This window comes from Alligator mississippiensis, chromosome 11 (assembly GCF_030867095.1).
Source record: "Alligator mississippiensis isolate rAllMis1 chromosome 11, rAllMis1, whole genome shotgun sequence".
NCBI lineage: Eukaryota > Metazoa > Chordata > Crocodylia > Alligatoridae > Alligator > Alligator mississippiensis.
Window position 1 is genome coordinate 62,441,819 of NC_081834.1, and position 9,596 is coordinate 62,451,414.

Below are 9,596 nucleotides of genomic sequence, written 5' to 3' on the forward strand. Positions count from 1 at the left end.
CAGAGAGTGGTGGTAGACGGGTCGGTATCGACCTGGAAGGGTGTGGGCAGTGGGGTCCCGCAGGGCTCGGTCCTTGGACCGACACTCTTCAATGTCTTCATCAGTGACTTAGACGAGGGAGTGAAGTGTACTCTGTCCAAGTTTGTGAGTGGTACAAAACTATGGGGAGAAGTGGACACACCGGAGGGCAGGGAACAAGTACAGGCAGACCTGGACAGGTTGGACAAATGGGCAGAAAACAATAGAATGTGATTGAACAAGGAGAAATGCAAAGTGCTGCACCTAGTGAGGAGAAATGTTCAGCATACCTACTGCCTAGGGAATGACCTGCTGGGTGGCACAGAAGCGGAAAGGGATTTTGGAGTCCTAGTGGACTCCAAGATGAACATGAGTCAGCAGTGTGACGAAGTCATCAGCAAAGCTAACTGCACTTTATTGTGCATCAGCGGATGCATGACAAACAGAGCCAAGGAGGTGATACTTCCCCTCTATCAGGCGCTGGTCAGACCGCAGTTGGAGTACTGCGTGCAATTTTGGGCGCCACGCTTCAAGAGGGATGCGGATAACCTGGAGAGGGTCCAGAGAAGGGCCACTCGTATGGTCAAGGGCTTGCAGGCCAAGCCCTACAAGGAGAGACTGGGGCACCTGGACCTCTTCAGCCTCTGCAAGATAAGGTTGAGAGGCGACCTTGTGGCTGCCTATAAGTTCATCCTGGGGGCGCAGAAGGGAATTGGTGAGGCTCTACTCACCAAGGCGCCCCTGGGGGTTACAAGAAATAATGGCCACAAGCTAGCAGAGAGCAGATTTAGACTGGACATTAGGAAGAACTTCTTCAGTTAGAGTGGCCAAAGTTTGGAACGGGCTCCCAAGGGAGGTGGTGCTCTTCCCTACCCTGGGGGTCTTCAAGAGGAGGTTAGATAGGCATCTGGCTGGGGTCATCTGAACCCAGCACACTTTCCTGCCTATGCAGGGGGTTGGACTCAATGATTTATTGAGGTCCTTTCCAGCCCTAACATATATGAACCTATGAATCTAAGAGGTGGTGGAATCTCCATCCTTGGAGATTTTTAAGACCCAGTTAGACAAAGCCTTGTCTGAGATGAGATGTTTGTGGCTGGTCCTGCTTTAAGTAGGGGGTTGGACTAGATGTGACCTCCTGAGGTCCCTCCTAACCTCCATGATGAATGCATTCATATAAAGACCCATACAGGGACACCACAGCTTCTTCCATGAAACAAGTGGCTGGGCACTTGGTATAACTTGAGGCCTGTCTCATGGTCAGAGACAACCCAATTAGGGTGCTGGGCCCCAGGGAAATCAGCCTGTGCAGGGCCCTGCCCCTGGACATGAGGAAGCCGGCGGTGGATTCGGCAGCCCAGGGAGGGGGGGTTTCCGGGTGGCTAGAGTTGCTGCGTCGCTCTGCCCAGCTCCGCAGGGGCTCCCTAAAGTGCGGGGCTTGGGGCAGTCACCCTGATTCATCCCCCCCAGGGATGGGCCTGCCCATGGTACAAGGATCTCTTTGTTACGGCCTGGAAGGTAGCTAGTTCATTGCAGTACAAAGATTGCAGTTCTGCTGCTGCCTGTGCAAGGGGCTTGGGGCTGTCGGGTCCTGCGACCGACTTCAGTGCTATCAGGATGTAGAGTCATAGGAGTCCAGAAGGAAGGGACCTTATACATGCACAGACAGGACCCAGGCATTTGGGCCACACACACACACACCCACTCCCAGCTGATTGCTACTCACTGGTGGAGAAGGCATGGTCCAGCCTGCTGCATATAAAAATTGTGAAAGCTTGGACAGTGTACAAGACAAAGGCTGGGGCAAGACTGGATCACAGTAACAAGACTGCCACAAGAAAATCAAACTCTGCTAATGGCTTGCAACCCATTAGGCGTCAAGACAGTAGAGTGTTTGCAGTACCTAATACCAGACCCATGTCATAAAATAATAACAGTGGTTAAAATTGTTGGCAGAGACCCAATGCGCTCATCACATGTGTGCACCTAAGAAAGCCCTTTAAGGAAAAGGCTGGGCCAGTGAAGGCAAGGAAACTATATACAGACAAGGTTCTTTGGGTGAATCTGATATCTTTTATTAGATCATCTTAAAAGTGTAGTTGGTCTAATAAAACATATCAGTGTCACCCAAAGAACATTGTCTGCCTGTGTCCTTAGACCAACACGGCTACAACCTACACCCCAGGAAACTATATATGCATTTCAACTGACCTAGCAGCTAAAGAAAACAAAAGGCATCTCAAAAGAAACCTGTAAAAGGTGCACTGAATGCAGGGAGGATGTTCTATATGTGACATCCTCACATTTCTCAAAACAGGCATCCAATGTCACTCTAAGGCGTTACAGTGTCTCAATCATTCAATGTATATCTGGAGTTCTGTAAGTAGACCATCACTGGTACAAGCTACTGCAAATTTGCCCCACTGCTATACAAATACCCCAAGATAGGTTCAGTGACACCTCTTAGTATCCTGTCTGACACCCAAGGCCCGTCATCTGTGATTGACCTATAATTGCAGGGACTGCAGAAACACAGTCTTTACACCTAGACATTCAAGAACAGGAGCCAAACACTTAATAGTTACGATATGATGATCAACCTTTTCCTCCATTTTGTTTGGACTTTAATCAGGCAATCATCAAGGAAAAATGATGTTTTGAAGCTATACAATTAAACAGTATAAGAACTAAGCAGGACTGCCAGCAAAGTGTGCATAGTCCAAAAAGTCATTCTGCCACCCAGCCAACAAGTGAAGGACCCACGCTTTCAGGCTGTACAAGAACTGCTTCCTGCCTGCAAAGGGTAAAGATCTTTGTGTAGCTAAGATAATACTAAGGACTAATAGCTTGTTTTATATTGGGAAAGAGTCTTTTTCTGTTTAGTTTTGTAGTTTGTTGGAAGTTATTAAAACCAGCCTTTCTGCTATTCATCAACTGAGTGTTGAGTCAATTCTCAGAGCACTAGGTTTAAAAACCTGCTTTCTAAGTGCAACACAGTCTGGACTCTGCTTCCCGCCTACGCTTCATTGCCCCAGCAAGGAAAACCATTGGTGGTGCTGTGCCCGTCTGTCTCCGCGTGACCACTGGCAAATGTGTGTTCATTGGTTGTGACCAGCATCAGGGGCTCCCAGGGGCTGTGTGTCTGTCCATCTCCACTGCCCTGCATCCACAGTCCTGGCAGAGGTACCCACATCTGTACAGCAGATACCCAGCTACAACCAGCACAATAATCCCAAGTGCTATGAGGACTGTGCCCCACACAGGGAAATGCCCTGAACCTGCAAACCAATGACCCCAGTCAGAAGTGGGACCCCAGGGGTTACTCTGGAGCCTCAGCTTCTGCCTCAGAGGAGCCCTCAAGTGCCCTGTGGAGGGGTAAACCCCACCCCACTACTTACCCTGGTCCCCAGTGGTGATGCTGGTGGTAGACCCATGTCCATGCATAGCTGGTGGAAACAAGGCAAGTTCTGGATGGAGACACAAGGTAAGGGGGTGATGGGGAGGTTTGGGCGAATGGTGGTGAGGGTGAGATACAGTGTCGAAGGCCTTCCTGAAGTCCAGAAAGACTACGTCCACCACAACACCTGCGTCCAAGGATTATGTGACCTGATCGTAGAAGGCCACCAGGTTGGTCTGACAGGACCTGCCTCAAATGAACCCGTGCTGGTTGCCCCTAAACATGATCTCCCCTGCTGGTCCCTCGCAGATGTGCTCCTGGATGATTTTCTCAAAGAGCTTCCCCAGGACCAAAGTAAGAATAACAGGCCTGTAGTTTCCTGGGTCCTCCTTCCCCCCCTTTTTGAAAACGGGGACCACATTGGCCCTTTTCCAGTCCTCCGGCACCTCGCCAGAGCACCGCGAGTGCTCGTAAATCCGTGCCAGGGGTCCCGCAATGATCTCTGCTAATTCCCTCAGCACTGGGGTGGAGATCGTCAGGACCTGCTGACTTGAACACGTCCAGCGCCACCAGAAGTTCCCTGACTAGGTCCTCACTCACCCTGAGCCTGACAGCACCTCCCCTGGGTCCGTCAGGGATCCCAGTGTGGGGGATGCCCTGCCCCTGCTCAAAAAAATAGAGGCAAAGAAATTGTTAAAGAGGTTGGCTTTGTCGTCTGGTGTGACCACCAGATTTCCTAGCAAATCCTGCAGAAGCCCCACATTACCTGGTACCTTCTTTTTACCCGCTATGTATTTAAAAAATGATTTCTTGTTGTCCTTGATCCAGGTCACTAGTCCCAGTTCCATCTCTGCCTTAGACTTCCTGACCACCCCCCTGCAGTCTCAAGCAATGGAGGCATAATCCTCCTTGGTGATGACCCCTCCCTTCCATTGGGTGTACGCCTCCTTTTTAGCTTTGAGACACTTGTGGATGCTTTTGGCGAGCCATGGGGGCTTTTGAGCACTCTTGCCCCTTTGATCCGTGTTGGTATTGTCACCCTTTGGGCTTGGAGGATCGTCTCAAGGAACGACCACTCTTCCTGGACTGGTCAGTCTTTCACAAGTCCTGTGGGATGCCCCTGCCCATTACGGGACAGGGATGCCTAAGCGAGGGTGGTTTCTTGCCCTCCATCAATGCTGACCTTGTGAAGGAACAGCTTGAGAGGCTGGACACCTTCATGTCAGCCGACCCTGACAATCTACACCCCAGGGTGCTCAAGGAGCTGGCAAGCATCATAGCCCAGCCCCTGGCACGGATCTTCGAGAGCTCCTGGTGCTCTGGTGAAGTTTTTTTCCCTGCAGGCAAGCCCAGCTTCAGTTTTGAAACATTTCAACTGCCCCTCATTTCGTTTCGAGGCTGTTCAAAGCCCTTTGTTTCATTTTGATTTTGCTGTTTCAAGCTCAAAATGAGTCGAAACAAAACAGCCAGCAAAATTTCACACAGCCCCAGTTCACACCACTCAGAATCCCCCCACAACTCCCTGCAAATTTCGTCCCATCCCCACAGACCAGGCCGGTTCATGTAGCTTGTGTCATAACGTACTTTGGGGGAAATCCAGACAAAGATACAAAATCAGGGGCATAAAGTGTACCCTTGTTGCCAGGAAAGCTAACGGCATCCTGGACTGCATTGGTAGGACCGTTGCCAGCAGGTCAAGGGAAGTGATTCCTCTCCATTCTGCACTGGTGAGGCCACATCTGAGGTCCTGTGTCCAGCTTTAAGCCCCCACTACAGAAAGGATGTGGAAAAATTGGAAAGAGTCCAGCGGAGGGCAACAAAAATAGCTCAGGGGCTGGAGCACATGATTTGTGAGAAGAGGCTAAGGGAACTGGGTTTATTGAGTCTGGAGAAGAGAGGACTGAGAAGGGATTTAACAGCAGCCTTCAACTCCCTGTAGTGGGGTCCAAAGAGGGTGAAGCTGGACTGTTCTCAGTGGTGGCAGGTGACAGAACAAGGAGCAATAGGCTCAAGTTGCGCTCTCTCACTAGGAGGGTGGCAAAGCACTGGAACAGGTTACCCAGAGTGGTGGTCCATCCTTGGAAGTTTTTAAGACCCAGGTAGAGAAAGCTTTGGCTGGGATGAGATGTTTGGAGCTGGTCCTGCTTTGAGGAGGTTGGACTAAATGTGACCTCCTGAGGTCCCTTCCAACCCTAAATTGTTATGATTCTATAATTATATATATGTGTGTGTGTGTGTGTGTGTGTGTACATGTATGAAGATACGTATGTATATGTGTAACATCACGTTAGGTGCCAGTGTAGGCCTCAATCAGCAGTGGGTACCAAGAGCTCTTGCAGTGAAGGAGCCATGCTTGCGGGCAGAGAAAACAGTAGAAGGAAGACGCAATGACTAACAACCAGGCTCCCTGTTCTCCAGCACAGGGGCCACAGGGAAAAGGAGCAGAAAATGGATCCAAACCTGCTCGGGGGTCCAGTCAGCCCAGTCACAGCGTGAAATCTTACCAGCATTGGATGGGGGCTGACAACAGACTCCCTCTTGATCCTTACTAATATTTGCTTCTTTCCTTTCTCCCACCTCAGGTGAAAGTTGATCCAAGCGCAGAGAAGACTCCTACACTGGATGGGCAGCTTGCTTTTTAACATGGTTCATGACAAGTTTAGGGCTGAGGGGAAGCCATCTTCTGCCCAACTTAGACTTCCTTCCTCAGTTCAGGTGTGTCCTTCAGCCTCAGGTACCTCTTCCTCCCCCTGGAATCAACCCCTTGGGTGCATTTACAGTGGTCTCACCTCCACCAGCCCATTGTTTGTGGTTTGCACAGCGCTGAGCACCAAAGTCTCTTTTGCCCTTGGTTTGCTCTGAAAATTGTGCCTCCAGAGCTGTGATGAACGTCCTCACTTTTCAGATATACCAAACTTTTCATTCAGATCGACTCAGTGACTATGGGATCAAGCTCCACATCTGACATTGGGTTACCGCACAGCTCTGCTGCCAGCCCTGCCCCCCACATTGCTGGTGCCCCTCACTCCCGACCCACAGCCCTCTGCCCTCCTAGCCCTACTGCTGCCCCTCACTCCCGACCCACAGCTCCCTGGCCCCAACCCTGCCAGTGCCCCTCACTCCCGACCCACAGCCCGACCCCCCAGCCCTGCTGGTGCCCCTCACTCCCGACCCACAACCGCCTGCCCCACCGCTGTTCCTCACTCCCAACTCGCAGCCCCCTGCCCCCCAGCTGCACACGGGGCAGCAATGGGGATCTCACAGCTGGGTCTGGGGGACCCCCTCCCAATCAGAGGTCTCCCCTGGAGCTGGGGGACAACTGGGTCTGGGGTGGGGGGACGGGGGTTGCAGGGACCCTCCCACTTCAGATAAAAGCAGCCCCCTCCCTCACCTCACGGACAAGCCCCAGTCTCACTCACGGGTTGGAAATGAGGTGGGAGATGCACTTACCCTCTCACGCCCTGCCCCTCCCTCTGCGCATGAGCAGTAGCATCTGCCAGCTGCCTTCATCAACTGCTTCTATGGCCCCATCACACATGCCACCCTAGAAGTGCAGTTCGCTGCCTGGGCCTGGTGCATTGTGGGAACGTGGAGCTGGCAGTGGGGGCATGGAGCCACCCAGGCAGGATGAGGGCAGAGATGAACCTCACCATATACAACTAACAGCCCCACCCCACCTTCCCACCATGCACCAGGAAAAGCCTTTGGGAATGCCCCTCCTTTCCCCCCACACAGCTGACCCTAATACCCCCCCATTAAGAGCCAATCCCCCTATATAGCAATTCCCCTCCATTGCTCTGCCATACAACCAATTCCCCCACAAAAGACACCGCAGGCTCCAGCAAGATCCAGCTCCATTTACTGTATAAGAACAAGTTCCAGGGTCAGGGTGCAGACACGTGGGTGGTGGAGGCGAGTAGCAGCAGCAAGAGTGAAAGCCACCGCACAACGAGCAGTGCAGGCAAAAACAGTCCCCAGGCACGTGTGTGGAAAGGGGCAGATGCAGGCAAAAGCAGGGGGGGGGGCAGCATCGCCCAAGGGTGGCGTGTAGGGGAGGGGACATGAAGTGCCTTGTATTGCAAAACTGTGGGGGGCGGGAAGAGAACGACATGCCCATACATGGCATGGTGACGGGAGGTGCGGGTTTCCCCGGCATTTCTCCCAAAAGTGGGGGAGGCAGGGTCATGTGCTCAGCCCCCTTCCCCATCACCCCATCACCTACCAGAAGGGCACCACGGGTAGTTGTGCCCTTTTGATGGCTGCAGCAGTACCTCGATGGCTGGTGATGCTCTAGCCGTATGTCTCTGGTGCCAGCGGACACTCTAGCCCATAGGACCCAGCCCCCTCTTTATGGTTATGGGCCTATGTTGTTTAGTTAAGTGGAGTTGCGCTGCAAAGTAAAAGTCTTACTTTTTTTTTTATTATTCGTATCTGAGTTTGCACTGGAAGCTCAGGATCAATTTGTTTTCAACATTTTTAAATTATTATTTCCTTTTGTTTTAATTTAGGTCAGGTCGATGGGGGCAGCCGTCATCCCCGGTCTTTTCCCCACAGAGAGCACAGGCAATAGGGACAAACCTGCTGTCCAGGCTGAAGTCGCCCTGGCCACCACCAGGGGAGCTACCATCAGTGCCATGAGGGCCAGGAAGCCAAGTCTTACGCTGGTGCCAGTGCTGACGTTGCCCATGGGATCATAAGGGAAATTGTCACGGTTGTTGCTGACAGGGCTTCCCCCAAGTCCACGGCATAACTTGTTGGGGGCTGCAAGGAGTTTGCCGAGGAGGACGCCAAGGCTGCTGTGGTTACCAAGAACGCCACCACCAAGGCCGCCATGGTTGCTGCCACCAGGGTTGCTGCAGCTGCCACCTCTAAGGCTGCTACAGCTGCTGCCAGCAAGGTTGCCAGCAAGGCCACCAAGGTGCCTCCAGGGGATGCCACTATGGCCGACAAAGCTGCTGCCGAGGCTGCCGGGGCTCTCATCATTGCTGTTGAGGCCGCCAAAATGGCATAATATTAAATTTAATCCGACAGCAGCCACTGGGCATTACTGTAACTGATTTCTTTTATACACCATGAGCTATTACTCATTTTACCCGACTTGTGCGATGTGCTGGGCATCACGATGCCAAGTAATTAAAATTTTTTAGCTGCATTTTTGGCTTTTTGGTGCTTTATTTGTAAATCGGGCTGTGCCATTATTGCTACTACTGCAACATTCACTGTTACATCAACAGGCTTCACGCTTTGATCCAGATTCAAGATTTTGTTTCACAAAATTGGGGATTGTCTGTGTAGTTCTATTTTTTAAGAAAGGCAATATTATGTGCACACACATTTTTTGTGATGTTGCAGTAGCACTTATAATGTATTGTTCCATTTTTACATTGTGTTTACCTTAAGACTCTCTTCTTTCCCATCAGTTGAGGTGTGGGTTTGGGCTTATTTTCAAATGTATTTTTACTCCCATAAAACCATGAACTTGCTTTTTTTAAGTAAAGCCATAAAGCTGGGCCCCCCACCTACCTACAATGCACACTGAAATAAACTCGAGAACCCCCCTGCCCCCCATATAAAGCCAATCGCCCCCACCAAAAGAAAACCCACAGCCCCAAGGCTCCAGGGCAGCTGCAGGATTCAACTCCATTTCCTGCCTCAGGCAAGACGCTCCAGGGTTGGAGACAGACAGACTGGGTGGGAAGTGGCGGCAAAACCCTGGAGCAGGTTCCCTGCAGCTCAGACCCCCCCTATACACAGAAAGGGGGGGCACCAGAGTGCTAGATTCCCCCCCAACCCCCTTCCTGCCGGTCCAAGTAGCTGAATCTGCTCCCAGTTACCCAGAGTCCCCCCCAGCTACTAGGGAGACTGGGGAGGGGGCCAGGAGCAAAGGATTATGGTCTGGGGGTCAATAAATAAGAGGTGGCGGCTGGTCCCATTGGAGAAGGGGGCTGGGGGGGGGGTCCTAGTGCACCATGTGCTCCCTGTGCTTGTTGAGCCAGACCTGGCAGAAGAAGCAGCCCAGCAGCATGTAGAGCCCAGCCATGATGAAGCAGCTGTAGCTGACCTGTTCCCACAGGTGGTAGGTCCTTATCGGCCCCTGCAAGCTGGGAGGTGGAGGGGGGGATAGAGGGGGTGAGGGGGTCAGCCCTGATACACAGGACTCCCTAACCCCCCCACCCCAGCC

General features: G+C 52.0%; 1 long non-coding RNA gene and 1 other non-coding gene across 3 annotated transcripts in view; one reads left to right on the forward strand and one right to left on the reverse strand.

Annotated features, from left to right (window-relative positions):
- On the forward strand, positions 1-8,544 carry LOC132244195 (uncharacterized). The gene is made up of 3 exons (XR_009455764.1): positions 1-2,821; positions 5,998-6,130; positions 7,924-8,544. It is a non-coding gene; the product is annotated as an uncharacterized LOC132244195 (long non-coding RNA).
- LOC106737657 (uncharacterized) overlaps positions 7,258-9,596 on the reverse strand; it is a 21,702-nt gene continuing 19,363 nt past the window's right edge. For both annotated transcript variants that reach the window (XR_009455767.1, XR_009455766.1), the window contains one exon: positions 7,258-9,516. This is a non-coding gene — a transcript (uncharacterized LOC106737657). The remainder of the gene's footprint in view (positions 9,517-9,596) is intronic.